The 21,493-nt window shown below is 40.1% G+C and overlaps 1 protein-coding gene across 3 annotated transcripts in view; it reads right to left on the reverse strand.

Moving 5' to 3' along the window:
- The window catches only part of PRORP (protein only RNase P catalytic subunit), a 154,042-nt gene that overhangs the window by 20,683 nt on the left and 111,866 nt on the right, over positions 1-21,493 (reverse strand). The window lies entirely within an intron of this gene.

Here is a 21,493-nt window from a genome sequence, read left to right on the forward strand (position 1 = left end):
GAAAGGGAGAACATTCTAGATTAAAGAATCAGCAAATGCAAAGGCACAGATGAATGAAGCAGCTTATGTTTAGGAGAAAACAGGAATTTGAGGATCAGAGGAGTATACACTTGCAAGCCAGGCGGAAGGAGCTGAGAAGGTTAGAGACAAGCTGAGGTACACAGGGGTCAAACAATCAAGACCGAACTGCATACAGGACCTTGGGCTTATGGGATGAGAGGCCTTGGAAGGGCTATAGCAGCAGGGTAGCAACAGTGTTCTGCCGTTCATTTCAGAAGGAGCATTCCCACTGAGGTTCGCACTGTAGGGAGGTCAATTATTAGACAAGCACAGTTAGAAATGAGGAGTCTGAACGAGATAGAAGGATAGAGAGGGCGAGATGGACTAGAGCTGTGCTGTCCACGACAAACAGAACAAGCCACAGGTGTAAGTTTGGTAGCCATATTAAAAAAGGAAAAGAAACACATGAAATAAATATCAACAACATATTTTACTTAACCCACTATACCAAAAATATTATTTCAACATAAAATTAATATAAAAGTTATTCACGGGATAGTTTATCCCTTTTTTATACCAAGTCTTAAAATCTGGTGTGTATCTCACACAGCACATCCCCATCTGGTTAGTTACATACCAAGTGCTCAACAGCCCCACGGGCTAGTGGCTGCATACGAGACAGTGCAGGATCACAGGGATTTACTTAGGAGGCATCACCGCAGAACGTGTTGACTTAGTGAATATGGAGAATAAGGAGATAAAATATCTGGAATTGCTGGCTTGGATAAGTGGATGGGGAGTGGTACCAGCAAACCAATAAGTCTGAGGAAGGAGGAGATAGAAGATTTGGCTTTAGAGTGTTAACTTTGAAATGGTTGGTCATGAAGTCACTTGTCCAAGGTGACTGAGCTAAGTGACAGAGCCAGAATTTTGATCCAGGTCTCTTTGATGTCAACCCTTTCCTAGCGATTCCTCTGAGTCAGGATTTAACAACAAAGGACAAGGCATGGGAGCTCCAAGTTTGCGTTTACATTCATTCAATATAAAATTGATGTGTGTCAAAAACAAACCAAAAAAAAATTTCTTTGAGTATGCAAGTTCTCCAAATTAGCAATTTCTTACATTAATAATGCAGCCATAATTTTCAGTGTTTTGAAGAAAATAAGAGATTTTTTGAAATGTTAATTTTTAAAATCTAATGTAAAAATACATCTTCCAAGGCACTTTATCCTACTTTGTAAATATATATACCTAGCTTAGAAGGAGTAAGATTTTGAGGTTTCATCAAAATTATGACCATAAGGTGAAGACATTAATTGCTAAATAATGTAACAGTCCGTTCGGCAGGGGTTGCCACGGTGGGAGAAACTCCCAGCCTCACACCAGAGTTTGTTGGAAAGTGGGGCTAGAGCCCAGCAGCTAAGCTGTATTACTCCCTCTCTAACCCCTCCCCCACAGACAGCGCCACAGCCAGCAAAAAGGGTTGCCCTGCCCTGGCAACGCCTAAGGCCCTGCCCCCTTACAATTTAACAGATGTGAGGAGACAAAGAAATATGGACCAAATGAAACAACAGAGCAAAACTCCAGAGAAAGAGCTAAAGTGATGAGAGATAGCCAAACATCTGATGTGAAATTCAAAACACTGGTAATCAGGATGCTCACAGAACTGAATGAGCTTGGTCAAAATATGAAAAAACAAATGAAGGATACCCAAAGTGAAATAAAGCAAAATATGCAGGGAACCAACAGTGACAGGAAGGAAACCAGGACTCAAAGCAACGATTTGGAACAGAAGAAAGAAATAAACATCCAACTGCAACAGAATGAAGAAACAAGAATTCAAAAAAGTGAAGAGAGTCTTACAAACATCTGGGACAACCTGAAACATTCCAATACCTGAATCATACGGGTGCCAGAAGGAGAAGAAAAACAGCAAGAAATTGAAAACTTACTTGAACAAATATTGAAGGAGAACTTCCCCAGTCTGGCAAAGGAAATGGACTTCCAGGAAGTCCGGGAAGCTCAGAGTCCCCGAGAAGTTGGACCCAAGGAGGAACACACCAAGGCACATCACAATTACATTAGCCAAGATTAAAGATAAGGAGAGAATCTTAAAAGCAGCAAGAGGAAAGGAGACAGTTACCTACAAAGGAGTTCCCATAAGACTGTTAGCTGATTTCCCAAAAGAAACCTTGTAGGCAAGAAGGGGCTGGAAAAAAGCATTTGAAGTCATGAAAGGCAAGGACCTACATTCAAGATTACTCTATCCAGCAAAGCTATCATTTAGAATGGAAGGGCAGATAAAGTGCTTCTCAGATAAGGTCAAGTTAAAGGAGTTCATCATCACCAAACCCTTATAACATGAAATGTAAAAGGGACCTATTTAAGAAATTGAAGAAGATCAAAAATTATGAACAGTAAAATGACAACAAACTCACAACTATCAACAACTGAACCTTAAAAAAAACCCAACAACAATGAAAACAAATACTACGCAAACCACTAGAACAGACAGGAACAGAATCAGAGAAATGCACATCCAATGGAGGGTTTTCAGTGGGGAGGGAGAGGGGAAAAATGGGGGGGAAAGGTAGAGGGAGTAAGAAGCATAATTGGTAGGCATAAAATAGGCAGGGAGAGGTTAAGAATGGCATAGGAAACACAGAATTCAAAGAACTTACATGTATAACCCATGGACATGAACTAAGTGGCGGGGGGGAATGCTGGAGGGGCGATAAAGGGAGAAAATTGGGAAAACTGTAATAGCATAATCAAAAAAATATACTTAAAAAATAAAAGAATAATACTGAAAAAAATAATGCAATAGTCCAAAAATTTCTAAGGCCTTCTGATATGCCAAAGAGTGAAAAGAAGGCAAGGGGATGCAGTCTGACTCTCCATATGCTAGCTCAAGGACATTTACTTGGCGTAAATTTTGGTTTCTCCTCTAGTACGTGTATATGTAATACAGCACAGAAAAGTAATACCCCTAAAATGCAGGTGGTGTACTGTAGCTAACACTGAGATTATTTGATGTCTCAAAACACATTGGTGGCCTAGAAAATGTCTGATTACACACACACACACACACACGTGCACACAGAGGTATCTAAGAATGGGAATAAACAAGTAAAGAAAATAACCTATTTTCAAGGAATAATTTTCCAAAATAGAAACAGGTAAACAGAGAAAACCCATCTGGGTATGTTTGAAAACAAAGAAAAGAATGGTTTAAAAGTTGACCACCACCCAGGAAGTAGTAGCCACAATAGTTTTAAAGGATGCTAAAATTAGAATGTGTACGTGCAGAATGCAAAGAAATTGAGTACAACTATGGTGGTAGTGAAGTGATTTACGAACCAGCAATGACAGATCAGTCTGCACAACAATCCTATCAAGCACCCTGTTTCGAACTCTTTTCTAAGTTTTTTATAGAGGACAGTGCAAGAGGGCCTTGCTTTTCTTTAGGTGGACAAGGCAGGACGACTCATTTGCATGGGGAACTTGTTTCCACATGACATGTCACTGAGTTGGCCTAACTCTGGTATGGCTTCATTTACATGCTTCTAATAGGTGATGTATGAAATGCAGAAGAAATAGGTGTCACCTATCAAAGGGAACAAGAATCCTGTTTGTAAGACAGAGACAAGGCATCTAATTCTAGAATATACCGCACTTGGGGACACTAATCCCATCATGAGAGCCCCACCCCCATGACCTGTTTCTAAATGCCATCACATTTGGGGTTGGGGCTTCAACATACAAATTGAGGGGGGGTGCACATTTCATTGCACAGCGTGAATTATCTTGTGAGTTCTTGTTCTGCATTCACTTGCTGCCTGATCTAACCAATGCGTAACATGCTGCCATGCTGAGAAGAAAAGGGGCTGCAGACTGATCATTTGCTTTGAAAAATACCGTTTTCAAGGAAGTAAAACATCTGTGAAAAAGTACAGGACATGGACTTAGTGTATTACTAGAGAGCTGTTACCTTTGGGCAAGTCACTTATCTTCTAAGCCAGGGTCCTCAAATGTAAAATGACAAACGTATAACTACTTACTCCCTAGGGATATATGAGGATAAAATCAGGTAATATCTAAAAGGGCTGAGAAAGCTGTAAGACTATACATTGCTATTGTTAGACTATGAAAGCACAAAATGTGGTATATTTATATGTAGTTTTGAGATCCCCCAAAAGGTTACGACTCAGAGAATTAAAATGTCTTCATGAAAACGGAGTTGAAATATATCTTCTAAGACCCTTTACTTTAACCCCGTGCCTTAAGCACATTCATTTCTTCCTTCTTAGCCCCATTGTCCTCACCTTAGTTCAAGACGCCATTAGGTCTGCTGACTGGTCTTCCAACCAGGACTTTTCTCCTGGACTATTTATTGTCAGGTTTTTTCCTACAACACTGCTTTCTTCAAATCATTTTCCTATTCACCCCAACTCCTGGATTGGCAGGTGTGGACAAATCCAGAGAACCACCTGGTGACAGGAAGACTGTATACTATTGAGTATAGTGGGAAGACCACAGACTTTGGGGTCGGATTGCTATTTGAATTCTGAATCTGTTATTCATATCAGTGATAAATAAAAAGTGACCTAATTGCACCTCAGTTTCTTCATTTGTTTCACAGGCTGACACTCAGTCCACTGAGCCACACCAGCCAGGGCATTTGTAAGCGAGAATTTAATCACTTACTTCACAGGGTTGCATAAGCAGTCCAACTCTAATAGTACACAGTGTGGTTTAGTTTCTGTCCCTTCACATAAAGCAGGTAGAAAAAGATGTGTTATTCAAAATAAAATGGTTACGTGCATTGTAGAGTTTTGCTGGCTCTAATAACGATCACATATTATACTAATTTATCCCCCATACTCTCTTCTACCTCCACCCCACCCAGACCCCACAAGCACCACACTAGGTGTCTGTGTCCAAAGTTCTTTTTTTTTCTTCTTTGTTCAATCCTTCCATGCTCCCCTCCCCTACTGAGCTGTCAGCCTGCTCTCTATCTGTAAGTCTGTCACCATTTTGCTTGTTGGTTTAGTTTATTAGATTGTTAGATTCCACATATGAGTGAAATCATATGGTATTTGTCTTTCTCTGACTGGCTTATTTCACTTAGCATAATGTTCCCCAGGTCCATCCATACTGTCGCAAAGGGTAAAGTTTTCTTTTCATAGCTGAGTAGTATTCCATTGTGTTAATGTACTACTCATCTACTGATGGACACTTGGGCTGCTTCCAAATCCTGGCTATTGTAAATACCACTACAATGAACACAGGACTGCACGTATTCTTTTAAATTAGTGTTTCGTGTTTCTTCATATAAATTCCCAGACGTGGAATTGCTAGGTCATAAGACAGCTCCATTTTAATTTTTTGAGGTAACTCTACACTGGCTTTCCACAGTGGCTGCACCAGTCTGCATTCCCAACAACACTGCATGAGGGCTCCCTTTTCTACACATCCTCACCAACACTTGTTTGTTGATTTATTGATGATGGCCATTCTGACAGGTGTGAGGTGATAGCTCACTGTGGTTTTAATTTGCATTTCTCTAGTGATTAGTGATGTGGAGCATCTTTTCATATTGTCCATCTGTATGTCCTCTTTGGAGAAGTGTCTGTTCAGGTCCTTTGCCCATTTTTTAATTGGACTGTTTGTTGTCTTGGTGGTGAGTTTTGTAAGTTCTTTATAAATTTTGATTATTAACCCCTTATCAGATGTATTGATGAATATGTTCTCCCATTCAACGGGCTGTCTTTTCATCTTGTCGATAGCTTCCTTTACTGTGCAAAACCCTTTTTAGTTTGATGTAGTCCAGTTTATTTATATTTTTCTTTTCTTTCCCTTGCCTTAGGAGATACATCAGAAAAAATATTCCTATGAGAAATGTCTGAGATTTTACTGCCTATGTTTTTTTCTATGATTTTTATGGTTTTGAGTCTAACATTTAACTCTTTAATCCATTTTGGGTTTACTCTTGTGTGTGGGGTAAGAAGGTGGTCTAGTTTTTTTTGCATGTATCTGCCTAATTTTCCCAATATCACTTATTGAATAGAATATCCTTAGCCCATTGTATTTTTCCCCTCCTTTGTCAAATGCTAATGGACTAGAAAGGCATGGGGGTATTTCTGGGCTCTCTGTTCTGTTCCGTTGATCTGTGTGTCTGTGTTTATGCCAGAACCATGCTGTTTTGATCTCTGTGGCCTTACAATATAGTTTGATACCAGGTAGCACGATTCCTCCAACTTTGTTCTTCCTCAAGATCACTGTTGCTATCTGGGGTCCTTTGTGGTTCCATATAAACTTTTGGAAGATTTGTTCTAGTTCTGTGAAATATGCCATTGGTATCTTGATAGTGATTGCCTTGAATTCATAGTACTTTTGGTAGTATGAACATTTACATCTAATTTTAAAGTTCAAAAAGATAAAAAAGACTACACTGGAAAGGGGAACTATTTAACAAAAAACTCACACCAGTTACCAAAATAATCCCTTAATATATTCAGATATCTCCCTGGTCAAAATATGATCTGTAAACCCACTTAAGTTGGAGATTTATGTGCTTATTTTTATTTTTGCTTAGGGAATAGGATAGCTTTGAAAGAAACAAAACCAAAAATGAGAAACCAGTTAGGAGGGTATGGTACACACAGGGTGGGGCAAAAGTAGGTTTATAGTTCATGTAGAAAATAATATAATAATTAATAAATAATAGTAGGAGAATAAACTCTGCTTCACATACTCACAACTGTAAACCTACTTTTAACCCACCCTGCATTTAAGCAGATGTTAATAAGGACCTGATGAGAAGACTATAGAATAGAGGAAGAGGAGAAAAGTGATGAGAAACAATTAGGAGGCAAAAGTCACTGGACATGGGGACTATGGCGAAGGAGTCACAGGCCACTTGCAGGTTTCCAGAGTGAGTGGCTGGAAGAATGCTGGTACCATCTGCAGTGCAGAGTCTGGGAGAAACATGCTGAGCTCAGTTTTGGACACTTGGTTTGAAGGACCTGTCAAGGGTAGAGATGTAGATTTGAAACTTGAGAGCATATAAAGTGGATGAGATCAACTAAGGTGGGGCCCGAGAAGAGCCTCTGAGAATATCAACATTTAAGGGAAAAGAGGAGGGAGGAGAGCTCAAAAATAAGTCAGAGGTGACAAGGACTGGTCAGAGGGTATAATGACAAGGATAAGAGTATAGACTCACAGAAATCAAAGATATAGTTTCAAGGATAAGAAAATAATAAATTATTAAATGCAGAGAAAGGGTCTGAATGTTCATGTGCTCCCTCGCCCCCCAATACTCATACCTTGGACCTACGGTATCTGATGGTATATGGAGGCGGGGCCTCTGGGACGGGATTACATCACAAGGGTCCTCCCCTGCCCTCCAGGAATAGGATAGTGCCCTAATAAAAGAGGCCCCAGAGAGCTTTCGCACCCATTCTGCCATGTGAGGTCACAGTGAAAAGATGGCCATTTATGAATGAAGAACTGGGCCCTCAACAGACGCCAAATCTGTGGTGCTATGATCTCGGCCCTCCCAGCCTCCAGAACTGGGAGAAATAGATGTTTGCTGTTTATAGGCTACCCAGTCTATGTATCTTTGTTATAGCCACCCAAACAGACTAACACAAGGACAAAAATAAGTCCATTAAAATTGGAAATTAAGAAATTACTGTTGATCTTAGAAAGACAGTTTCAATGCAGTGATGGGGGATAAGCCAGACCTTAGGGGTTAGTGAGTAAATGGGTAGCAAGAAAGAAATTGTATCCCAGCTATTTGAGAAGTTTAGATGAGAAAGACAGAGACTATAGCAAGCTAGCTGTTTGAGTTAGTGATTTGAGCAATGGAGGTCCTGAAAAGCGTGTCACAAAAAGCCTAGAGCGGTATTTCTAGGAAGAGGGGATAAGTAGATCAACAGGTTAAAATATTTAGAACAGTGTTTTACAGGAGGAAGAGCATGGGTTTTGGAATGAGGTATGTTAATCCTGTGGCTTGCCATTTAGTAGCTACCAGACAAGTTACTTAACCCTTTCAGACCTCAGTTTCCTCATCCTTAAGAAGGGAGTATCACTAACTATATAACTGTTGTGGGAATTAAATGAGACATTGTATATAGAAGCGCCCAGCACAGGTACCTTGCGCTTGGTCCGCAGAAAGTACGGAAGACACCGGTAATGTTGAAGAGTGTCATTCCTTTTAAGCAGTGAAGATGTGTGTGAAGTTGCCCAGGGTTATGGCACTTAGTTGTAAAGTATTAAAAATAGGGAGCAAGAATTGAAAGAGGAAAGGGTTTGAGAGAATTAACCATAGAAGCAAGGCTAGGGGAGTGGAAGCCCTCGGGTCTTACATATATTAGTGTATGTCCAAAAATTATTTTAAATAAAGGTCTCTCATGGTCTCTAGAAGGGGAGCTTTGCAACAGAGATAAAGTTTTAAGAGGCTGGAAATAGAAAAGACTAATGGCCGAACAAGGCCACCTCAGGGAGGAAAGTTGTTGGTGCAGCTGATACCTGCTTTTGTTGATCGTGTCCGTAAAGATGGAGGAAACAAAATATTTGGAAAAATTAGTTTCCACAACAGATATGAATCCAAGTACTCTGGGCCCTAACAGTTAATGATCGTGAAGCACACAGCCAGGGAATCTGTGGGTAGGAAACATTCCCTAATTGCACAATCTCTAAACCTTCCCATCTGATTTAAACTGTAACAATGTGCAAGTAAACATACTCCTCAATTTTTCCAACCCTACGTGCACAAAGAACTACTCTCTTCAAACACATCCTTCATTTTAATAATGCGTCCTGACATAATGCCATTCTTAGATAAAGTCAAAGAGAGTTTCCAGATTGGAATTGGGGGTGAGTGTTATTAGTAGGTATTTTCAGTTCCATATTTTGATCACAAGGAAAACCTGAGCTTTAAAGAATTTAGAGCAGAGCAGAGTCACAAGGCAAAATAATGGTATAATGGAACCCAAGTGTTATTCTTTTTCCAAATTTCTCTTCCTAATAAATAAATTAAATACAACTTTGTCTTCAACTCACAGGGCACTTCTTACCAACTATGTATTTACTGACCACTAATCAAGGTGGAAAAACCACTGCATAGGTCAGGGGGAAAAAATGTTGTGGTCGTAAAGGAAGAGAAACTAGGGAAAACATCCCATGTTTTTGCTGTGCAAAGAGAAAAAATTTTTAAAAAATTACAGAACTCCTCAAAGGCAAAGAAAAAAAAATCCTTCAATTACTACTGAATGTAAAAAAAAAGAAGCAGTAAGTGAATTTTAGAGTGGCTTAATACAGATAGTCTAGGAGAAGACAAAGGGTGATCTTCCACTCCATAGGAGAGGCCCGGATGTTTTCCTTGAAGGAAGGGACTGCACTCTGGCAGTTGTTGGAACATGGTAAGTAACTGGCTTTATAAGAAATTAATTTTGACAAAAATCCAAATGAAGCATCGTAGACAGGAGCACTACGGAGAACTGAGCTGGCTGTGCCCTGCACAGCTCTAGGGGCGATATTCACACAGACTAGGACCTGAGAGGCCCCAGTGGAGTTATGCAGCACAGCAGCCCTGACGGTAGTAGGTATGGAGTAAGAACACTGAGAGCTCCGTGAGGGTAGGAGTTTTCTGTTTTGTTCACTGCTGTACCCCTGGCACAAGGAACAGGGCCTAATGCTTAAGATCATCAATAAATATTTGCTGAGTGGGTGAATGAATTAATGAAGAGGGGAAAACTGAAGTTTGAGAGCAAAGAGATGAAGTATACGTTAGAGCAGAATTCCTTACGATTGGAAGAGACTGAGTGAGTCAAAAAATCCAGAACCTTGGAATGGAATTCCTACGTGTTAGGAGGAGAAGGGAGGGAGGACAGAAACAATTTGGCCTTGCCAGGGTCTGCTGTGCTCCGGCATCGACTTATTAAGGGCTGAGCTAAAGTTATAGAACACAAAGTAACGGAAAGACCATGTTAGCAGAGATGGAGATTTTCTTTTTAGTTAACATTCTGCGTATGTCAAGAGAAGTTCACTCAGTTGCTTTCTTCCTATCAAAAGCATCTACATGGTCATAATCATACAAGGAAGTAGAAGTCAGGTGATAGGATTTTCATTATACTATGAACCCCACCCCCCAAAATAAAATTTTGAACACATGATCAAGTGAGATAAATACTGCAGAAATTGATCTGTAAATTCTTACATGTTACTATAATGTTAGCTGTTTCTAACTATCCAATTAACAGAAACAGAGTTGATAAAGATAAACTATCCAATTAATGTCCACTGACTATTTTGTGCTTTGGCAAATATGCATGTATGTAAAATAGATAACATACTATGTTGTGTGTATACTTGATTTTCATTCTGTTCTATTTATCAGGTTTCAACTAGACCTAAAGTTCTGTTTCTTTACAACCCTCAACATCATATTTACCTGATTCATAAACATATACAGAACTTCTAAGGACATGGGCTATGGCTGACTCTATGGAATTTCTCTTCACATTCCAATATTTTTTAAATTTCACCTACAAAAATTTAGAAAATTAAAAAAAATCCTCACTTAATATGTTTATTGATTTTAGAGAGAGAAGGGGAGAGAGAGAGAGAAACACTGATGTGGGCCAGAAACATCAATCGGTTGCCTCCCGTACACACCCTGATGGGGTCAAACCCACAACCCAGGTATGTGCCCTGACCGAGCATCGAACCTGCAGCATTTGGTGCACAGGACGGTGCTCCAACCAACTGAGCCACCTGGCCAGGGCTCAGTTACAAAACTTTATTTCAAGAGAGTTGGTACCTCTACACGTCCTATTACGGACTCCTCCCATGGTATATCACAAACAATCCACCTTGCCAAGGAAATCTGCCAAGTTGCTCTAAATTCTGAGCAATGTGAAGGGAGTTACTGAGCCATATTTTTTTCTGTTAAAAGTCTGCTTTCTGCCAGGGTTATTTGGCTAACCCCATCTGTAATTTCCATTAAAACAACAAAACCAGACAAAAACAAAGCACATAGTTCTCTGCTGTATAAAAAATATCTACAGTTGGCTTCTCTGGGAGGAACCACTCCCACTCACAGCCACTTGATGTTTATGAGGATATACTAGTTGAGAGCTGTGAAAAATACAGAACGGGAAGTTCCCTGTAACCAAAACAAAGAATGTTACAGATACTTCAGTAATCCTAGCAATATCCTACCCCATATGTGTTTCGTTTAGTAGGTTACACAACCTACCAAATAAAAGACAACTGGTATATACTCTCCTCAGATGTGGTAATGTGATTTACCAAGGAAGTGAAGTTTACTTTATTTTTATATGGGTAGTAAATTCACGATTCATACTCCAAAATAAGTAAAGGGTATTCAGTGAAAAGTCTCTCTCTCACCCTATTCCCTAGCCACACAGTTCCTCTTCTCAGGGGCAAAGAACATTATCCAATTCTTGGGTAGCCTTCTACACAGACAAGAATAAGCACGTGTGTGTTTCCCCCTTCCCTATACAGCTGGTGGCACAACGTCTACCACTTCTAGGTAGGCTCTTAGGCACGTGTCCCACTACGCTACGGATAGAAACAGGCTCCTTCTAGCATGTATTTTTTTCACTGAATAGTAAAATAGCAGCTTCCTCAAGTACTGTGTTATGAAGAAGTTTGAGGCCAGCAGACTTGGAAGTATGTTGTGACTGATTTGTAAGAACTGCTACAGTCATCTATTCCTGTTTTATGTCTTCCTGTATCTTCTACAAGCTTCTATTATAGCAATTACCAAACTTTATTACACTTGCAAAGGGGTATCTGAGGGGAACTTGTCCTTTCATGTACATAATGTAGGATGCCTACCTAGTACAGTGCTTAGCATATGATTAGTAGTCAATAAATATTTATGAATTAATCTCACAGAAAAATTCCCCATGTCAGGGACAGAGAGAGCTTTCTATATCCCTAAACGAGCTACTACTTTCCATATAAAGAGAGACGTGTCAACACTAGAACTGTAGATTCGTAGTGAAGGTGTTTTTGAAACACGCGACAGTGCTTTCCCCGTCCCCACCAGAAGTTACAGCAATGCCATCTGGCACTCAACCTGCTTGAGAGAAAAAATACTTACAAGGAACTTGACACAGGACCCTATCATGTGCGTAATCACCCAGTTTCCAATCACTGCTATCCAAAGAGAAAATGGTTATATAACGTGATTTCTGAAACAAAAGTGGGCTGGGGAGGGAGGTCAGGTGATGGTGGAAGAAAACCGAACGGAAACATGAGTGAAAAAGAAAGTTTATGATTGTTTAAAAAAAATCCAGTGCATGAGAAAAATTAACAAAGAAAGAACATTTCAATTACAACTTACTCATTTAGGATTCCCATCTGCTAATCATTCTCAAATCTCTCACATGAACGATATTTTCCATGTAAGTACTGCCATCTACAGTGCATGTAGGAATCATGGTATTTTTTTTTAAAAGGGGGGAAACACTGAAATGAAAAGTCTGGTATACCATAGGCTAACATTTCCATGGCCTTTTAAAAAAAATTAAAATTTTTTTCTTTTATTGATTTCAGAAAGAGAGAGAGAGAGACAGACAGACAGACATAGATCTGCTGCTCCACCCATCCATGCACTCACTGGTTGGTTCTCGCATGTGTTCAGACCCAAGATCAAACCTGCAACCCTCTCTCATCAGACGATGCTCCAACCAACTGACCCACCCAGCCCTTTTAAATACACACACATTTACTAAAATTGCACAGTATGTTTTCTCTTTATCACATATAAGGGAAGACAATAAGACTCAATGGCCTGGTTATTGTCTTTTAAAAATTAATACTGTAAAGCTAGAGCTCATGATTTTGTCTTTTAAATTACATATTATGCAACTATAAACAATGATGAAAACAGAAGGAATTTATAATTTGAACTAGAATTTTAAGAATGTTTTTAATATGCCCAAATTCCCATTTATTTCCTTTTGCTGTAAGATACAAATTGAGACTCTCCAAGCAGAAATAAAGAAAGACCCTGTAAGAATTAAACCAATCTCTTATGTTTGGTGGGATTCCTCTTTACTGACCAGTGGAGTGAGTCTAGGGATAGACAGCATGAAAGAGGAGGAAGAACATCATAAGTAAACAGACTGGAAAAGAAAATATCAAACAGACTGACTCAAATTTATGGTTACAAGCTGGAAAAGCCTAAATAAAGGTATTCAAAGTCACAGATAACTTTCATGTTCCCAAGAGGACATTATACAAATATGTAATTTTGTCATAACATAATTCTCAAGGTAAATAAGTAGAATCCATTAAAACTATCTTTCATGATTAAAAAAAGAATTTTGGGACTTCCAGTCAAGATGGAGGCATATGTAAATAGATTTTGCCTCCTTGAACAACAAAAAGAAGGACGACAACAAATGTAAAAACAAAAAAACAACAGAACTGCCAGAAAATTGAACTGTATGGAAGTCTGACAACCAAGGAATAAAAGAAGAAACATTCACCCAGACTGGTCGGAGGAGTGCAGATGGGCAGCTGGGGTGGAGTGGAAAGGACTTGTGGTGAGGAGGTGGCTGGAGAATAGGGCAGGAGAGGCGGCGCTGGCAGACAGGGTGGTCCCGCATTTGCATGCGGATAAACTGGGAAGAACAACTGGGGAGCGAAACAGACTCCACAACCTAGAGTTCCACATGGGGAAATAAAGCCTCAAAACCTCTGGAAAAATCTGTGGGGGGTGTGGCAGCCAGAGAAACTCCCAGCCTCACAGGAGAGTTCATTGGAGAGCCCCACAGGGTCCTAGAAGGTACACAAACCCACCCACCTGGGAATTAGCACCAGAAGGGCACAATTTGCTTGTGGGTAGCAGGATAAGTAACTGAAAGCTGAGCAAGCAGCATCGTTCTCTCTCTGACTCCTCCCCCACAGAGAGCAGGGAAACCCAGCCATGTGGGTTGCCCCACCCTGGTGAATACCTAAGGCTCTGCCCCTTACTACGTAAAAGGCTGCTGAGACAAAGAAATATGGCCCTAATGAAAGAACAGATCAAAGCTCCAAAAATGGAACTATGCAATGAAGAGACAGACAACCTATCAGATGTAGAGCTCAAAGCACTGGCAATCAGGATGCTCACAGAAATGGTAGAGTACGGTCACAAAATAGAGGAATAACTAAAGGCTATAGAAAGTGAAATAAAGATATACAGGGAACCAACAGTGACAAGAAGGAAACCTGGACTCAAAAGCAATGATTTGGAGCAGAAGAAAGAAATAAACATGCAACCAGAACAGAATGAAGAAACAAGAATTCAAAAAAATGAGGAGAGGCTTAGGAATCTCTGGGACAACTTTAAATGTTCCAACATCAGAATCATAGGGGTTCCAGAAGGAGAATAGGAAGAGCAAGAAATTGAAAACTCATTTGAAAAAATATCGAAGGAGAACTTCCCCATTCTGGCAAAGGAAATGGACTTCCAGGAAGTCCAGGAAGCTCAGAGAGTCCCAAAGAAGTTGGATCCAAGGAAGCACAAACCAAGGCACATCACAATTACATTAGCCAAGATTAAAGACAAGAAGAGAATCTTAAAAGCAGAAAGACAAAAGGGGACAGTCAACTACAAAGGAGTTCCCATTAGACTCTCAGTTAATTTCTCAAAAGAAACCTTGCAGGCAAGAAGGGGCTGTAAAGAAGTATTCCAAGTCATGAAAGGCAAGGACCTACATCCAAGATTACTCTATCCAACAAAGCTGTCATTTAGAATGGAAAAGCAGATAAAGTGCTTCCCAGGTAAGGTCAAGTTCATCATCACCACCAAGGAGATCATATCACCAAGCCCTTACTATATGAAATGTTAAAGGGACATTTATGTTATCTAAGAAAAGAAGATGATCAAAAATATTAACAGTAAAATGACAACAAACTCAAAACTACCAACAAGTGAACCTAAAAAAACCCCAAAAACAAAAACAAACTAAGCAAACTAGAACAGGATCAGAATCACAGAAATGGAGATCACATGGAGGGTTATCAGCGGGCAGGGCGAGGAAGCAGGGTGAGAATTGGGGAAAAGGTCCAGGGAATAAGAAGCATAAATGGGAAGTACAAAATAGACAGGGGGAAGCTGAGAATAATATGGGAAATGGAGAAGCCAAAGAACTTATAAGTAGGACCCATGGACATGAACTAAGGTGTGGGGGAATGCTGGTGGGAGAGAGGGTGCAGGGCAGGGGGAATAAAGGGGAGAAGAATATGGGACAACTGTAATAGCATGATCAATAAAATAAATTAAAAAATGAAGTTTGATTTTGGAGATAACCAATGATATTAAGAGGCTAATGAGAATGTTTCTGGTTTGTTTAACCAATTATTCTTAACTGGTTATTAAATATCATCTTTCTTTGCAAATCTTATCGCATTATGGTTACCACAGGTTTGATAACAGGAAAAAGGTCCTGGTTCAGGTCCCTACACTCATGACCAACTCCTCCAAACCTTTTGAATATTTTCCCTCAGACTCTGAGTGAGCTTCGTGTATTGTAATTCCTACAGTTTGCCTGCATAGTCATCGATCAAAAGAGTTCTCTGTAAGGCCGCTTGGAGGGTGAACTCATTTAGTTCCACAGCCTCAACAGCTCTCTCTACTCTGATGTCTCCCAAACCCAGGTCTTTAGCGGGACCTTTTCAAATGCTGAGTCTTCCTGAGTCTTCAATATTTCTTAGGGCCCTTATAAATATTCTATATACTAAAAATGTGAGTATTTATAGGATTATAACTCCTTGACAAAGAACTGCATTTTATTCATCTTTGCATCTGCCATAGTAACTAGCACAGTGCCTGGCACAGAATAGAAGGTCAATCAAGATTTAATGAATATATGCTTACATTTGAAAGCTTACACAGCTCACAGTAAACAAAATAGTTCTTTTGAGTAAAAGGATCATGAACATTATAGTGTAGTGATTGTGGGGGGAGGGGCAATGAGGGGTTAAATGGCAATGGAAAAAATACAATAAATAAAAATAAAATACATAACAAAAAAAGAAAAATTGAAGAGAAAAAATAGTTCTTCTGAGAAACATCATGGCACAAAGATGAACAAAAGGGTTTTTGTTAAATATTTCTTGTACAAGGAAAGCTGGAATCTATGACAACAGGAAAACACACTACACACCTATGGTCACGGTTTTTATGAGAGTAATAATTAGTGTCATTAAGTCACCAGCAGTCTAGTGACAGCTTAATATTATAGCTTGTTAGAGCTCGGGTGAGGTTAGAGGCATGTGACTTACAAGGAATTTAACTTTTTAAGCTCTTTACTAATTGTTACTCTACATTAGAGTTTAGGCAGGGTGTACCGTTGCCCGGGAGATGTCACAGCCACCAGAAAGGAAAACATAAACAAATTTTAAAGCATACCAAATATTCAGAAGAAAGGCAGATATTAAAGAGAGTCTTTAGCTTATGTTGACTGATTTAGTTTCCTGGGGGCCTCTTAACTACAGCATAAAAATGCCCTCCTAAAGTATTCAAGTATTCAAGCCCTCCACAAATTTACTCAGAGTCCCTAGTAAGTTTACTTGTGTAGTATATCACACTATATGAAAGTAACTACAACAGAATTACTATTAAAATGTAAGATTCATATATTTAGCAAAGAAGCAAAGAAAATATATGCAGAGACATGGAAAAGAACTAATTCCTGATACAGGCAAAATTTACACTTTGAATAGATGTCAAAGTGGTGAGGTAGAAATAATTAGGCAAGAATTATAAGTAAGCTAAAAGAGAAATAGATGAAAGGATGTCATTTGTCTAACCCTGGATATAATCAACAAACTTCCCACAATCCCACCACAACCAACAAAAAGTAGTCTGTGAACAAAGATACACAAACAAGGGCTAGATACAAACCATGTAATCTGAAAGTTGGAAATGCGTGGGAGAACCAAGCAGATAGTAAATAACAGGGAGGGAACATTTTCGTGATTAGGCAGTTTTTGGGTAAGTTAAAACTACGAAGGTCAAGGTGCTACACATCTGACAAGGTACTTAATTAGTTTTTTTTCAACTAATATTTCATGCTCATTAGATATTTTCTGATATAGGTTGGAACTTCAGGAAGAAAGTCAATTTGAGAGGCTGCATTATGTAGTGTTAAGGGTACAAACTCAAGTTGGATTTCTTTTTTATTTCTTCAATCTTTATCCAAGGACACATTCATTTAGAGAAGTGGGTGGAGACAAAGAGACACAGAGACAGAAACATTGAAGTGAGAGTGAAACATTGATCGGTTTTCTCTTACATAAGCCCCACACGGGGATCAAACCTGCAGCCTAGGTATGTGCCCTGACCAGGAACCAAACCCACAACCTTTTGGTGCAGGGGACAATGCTCCAATTGACTGAGCACCCGGCCAGGGCAAGGCAGATTTCTGTTTTTCCATTTTCACTAATAACATTATTTTAAAATTATATATCATTGATTATGCTATTACAGTTGTCCTGATTTTTCCCCCTTTGCTCCTCCTCCACCTAGCAACCCCCACTTCCTCAGGCAATCCCCTCACCATTGTTGGTGTCCATGGGTCATGCATATAAGTTCTTTGGCTACTCCATTTCCTATGTTGTACTTTACATCTCCATGGCTATTCTGTAACTACCTATCTGTACTTCTTAATCCCCTCACCTCTTCACCCATTCCCCACAACCCCCTCCCACCTGGCAACTGTCAAAATCCATGATTCTGTCTCTGTTCTTGTTTGCTTAGTTTGTTTTTTAGATTCAATTGTTGACAGATTTGTGTATTTTGCCATTTTATTGTTCATAGTTTTGATCTTCTTTTTCAGTAAGTCCCTTTAACATTTTATATAATAATGGTTTGGTGATGATGAACACCTTAGTTTTCTTCTTGTCTGGGAAGCTCTTTACCTGCCCTTTTGCTTCTAAATGATATCTTTCCTGGGTAGAGCAATCTTGGGTGTAGGTCCCTGCTTTTCATGACTTTGAATACTTCTTGCCAATCCCTTCAAGCCTGCAAAGTTGCTTTTGAGAAATCAGCTGACACTCTTATGGGAACTCCCTTGTGGGTAACTAACTTCTTTCCTCTTGCTGCTTTTAAGATGCTCTCCTTATCTTTAACCTTTAGCATTTTAATTATGATGTGTCTTGGAGTGGGGCCTCTTTGCCTCCATCTCGTTTGGGACTCTGTGCTTCCTGGACTTGCATGTCTATTTCCTTCACCAAATTAGAAAAGTTTTCTTTCATTATTTTTTCAAATAGATTCCCAATTCTTGCTCTTTATCTACTACTTCTGGCACCCCTATGATGCAAATGTTGGGCCTGTTGAAGCTGTCCCAGCGGCTGCTTATACTATCCTCGTTGTTTTGGATTCTTTTTCTTCTTGTTTTGACTGGTTATTTTTGCTTCCTTATGTTCCAGATCATGGATTGGATTCTTGGCTTCATCCACGCTACTGTTGTTTCCTTGTAAATTGTTCATTTCAATTAGTGTATCCTTCATTTCTGACTGGATCGTTTTCATGCTGTTGAGGTCCTCACTGAATTCCTTGAGCATCCTTATAACCACTGTTTTGAACTCTGTATCTAATAGATTGCTCATCTCCATTTCATTTAGCTCTTTTTCTGGAGTTTTGATCTGTTCTTTCATCTGGGACAAGTTTGTCTCCTCGTTTTGGCAGCCTCCCTATGTTTGTTCCTATGTATTAGGTAGAGCTGTTTTGACTCCATATTTTGCTAATGTGACCTAAAGTAGGTGTCCTATAGGGCCCAGTGGCACAGCCTCCCCTATCACCCAAGATGGGTACAACTAAACCCTCCTCTTATAGTTGAGCCTTGGTTGTTGTTGGCAGATCAACAAGAGGGATTTACGCAAGCCAGTCAGCTGCAAGGATTGGCTGTGGCCACTGACCACCAACCTCCACCCTCCATGAAGGATCAGCTGTGCAGGGGCAGGGTGGTGGTGCTCCAACATGGTCTGCAGCTGTCCACTGAGTGCATTGGCCCTGAGGTTCCCAGGTGGTGCAGGCCAAGGTCAGCTCCCACCTGTGTTTTGCCTGGGGCCACCCTGCCTGAGCCATAAAGCAATCTGAGATGGCTGCTAATTGTGCTGGGCTTGGAGATTCCTAGGTGAAGCCAAGCTGTGAATCTAGGCTGGTTGCTACTAGTGCTGGGCCTCGGACTCAATGAGGCCAGCTGTTGCTTGTTTGATAGGATTTAGAGAGTTGTGAAACATGAGCCAAGACCTGTTAGCTAGTCAGATGCAAAAGCAGCTTGGATGGGCCCATAAGCTGGGTGAAGCAGAGCCTCTGGGGATCTCCAAGGTGGGTCAAACAGCGTTAGCCAGGTTGATGGAGTCTCAGATATAGTACCAGCTTGCTGGCTCTGTGATGCGAGGGTTTCGAAAAGGGACAATGGCCTCTGCTCACTTTGATGTCAGAGACTTCAGTTTCTCCCTATATGCCACTGGTGCCTTTTAAGCTGCTACCTGAGTGCTAGCGCTCAGAGGGAGCAAGTATGAGTAGGTGAGTCTGTGTATGGGTTAAGGAAACTACTTGGGGCGCCAGAAGTTTCTTCCACTGACTCAGTCAGCATTGGTTTTTGAAGCCAGAAGCTGTGGAGACTTATCTTCCTGGCACTGGAATCATGGGCTGGGGGACGTGATGTGGAGCAGGGACTCCTCAGTCCTGAGATATCCCTCCCGAATTTTTATCCACCATACGTGGGTGAGGGACCAGTCTGTTCTGTGTCTGTGCCCCTCCTACCAGTCTGGATGGATGTGGTTTCTTTAATTCTGTAGTTGTCACACTTCCACTCAGCTCGATTTCTGACAGTTTTGAGCGATGGTTTTTCTACATTTTAGTTGTAATTTTGATACGGTTGTGCGAAGAGCAAACCATGTCTGCCTGCGCTGCCATCTTGACCAGAAGTCCTCAAAGCTGAAGTTCTTGAATCTAAATTCCAGCTCTCACCTGCTAGCTGTGTGACCTCAGGAATGTTACTTAACCTCTCTAAGCCTCAGTTCCTTATCTGTAAAATGGGAACCACTATTAGTTCCAAGCTGATAGATTTGTTATAAGGATTAAATAACTAATTTAATAATTTATTTGAACATATATCTCATAGTAAGAGCTATATGAATGTTTGCCAAATAAAATCAGTCCTCAATCATTTAAATGTTCATCTGATATAACAATGAGTTTGCCGCCACGATCGATAAGGTCTCCAGGTGTGTCTATTATGTCAACAGCAAGTGGAACTTAAAAAAATGTTTTCTATTTTTTAGAAGCCCTGCTTTGACTTTGTCTTTTCTGCCCTATGATTTCTAAGCATGCCTCTATAGTGCTAGTTAAAAGATAGTTATTTGGGAATCGGTATGCTTCTTGCTCAGGATCTGTAAGTGTTCATTTCCACTAAGCCTGCCAGGCCACTAAGGGAATGAGAGGGGAAAAGAGGACATTTATCACTTCCTTCATTAGATATATGACTGTAAGCATTATAGCTGATGACAGGGTGGTTTGGAGTCTGAATAAAATTACATAATTTAAGAAGAGCTCCCACATAGAGGGGCTGCTGTGATACCTAAAGAGTAATATACTGTAGTAGAGCCTTCCAATAATTTATCAATGAAAAATCAGTGAATGGCCTCATTCCTAATATCAATCTCTGTAACATGAATAAGAAAAGTAAGCTTGAAAGGTTAACCCAAGTAGGTAAGTGTCACTGAGACTAGTGACACTGGAAAGGTGTGTTCTGTTCTAATAATACCGTTGTGGTCCGTGCACAGTGATTTGCTAATCATCACAGATTACAGAACAGATATAAACACGATATACAGCTGTAATGGGAAATGCCACCTCTTCCAGCGTTGGGGAGAGTTTTCATTCCGGGAAAAGTAGAGCACCTGATAAATTGATACCATATTGACAATTTCATTTCTCAGAAATTAGAGGAAATGACAAAGAGAACTGCTATTCAGAACTACGTACGTAATGATTACAAGAAGGAAACTGTAGGTGATATAGAAGTGATAAGAGCTTTCTTTTTAATCCTTACCTGAGGACATGCATTTTCATTTTTTTAAGAGTGAGAGGGAGACCTCCTATATACACCCCTAACAGAGATTGAACCTGCAACCTAGGTATGTGCCCTGAAATTGTTATGGGGTCGACCCCACAACCTTTTGGTGCATAGGATGATGTTCCAACCAACTGAGCCACCCGGCCAAGGCGGGAGCCACAAGAGCTTTAAAAGAAATGATGATGTTTGCTAACTTGGACTTTATAATAGCAAAAAGAGGGTACCTTTTTGCATGGGAAGAACCTAGACCCCAGGAGAGTAAATTTTGAAGTGTTCAGAGATAGGATGGGGAACCTAAGAGATGTGAAAGGTTAGGCTTTAAAAATAAAATTATAGCCCTGGCTCAGTGGGTTGAGAGCCAGCATGTGAACTGA

The sequence above is a fragment of the Desmodus rotundus genome, chromosome 7, assembly GCF_022682495.2.
Source record: "Desmodus rotundus isolate HL8 chromosome 7, HLdesRot8A.1, whole genome shotgun sequence".
Lineage (NCBI taxonomy): Eukaryota > Metazoa > Chordata > Mammalia > Chiroptera > Phyllostomidae > Desmodus > Desmodus rotundus.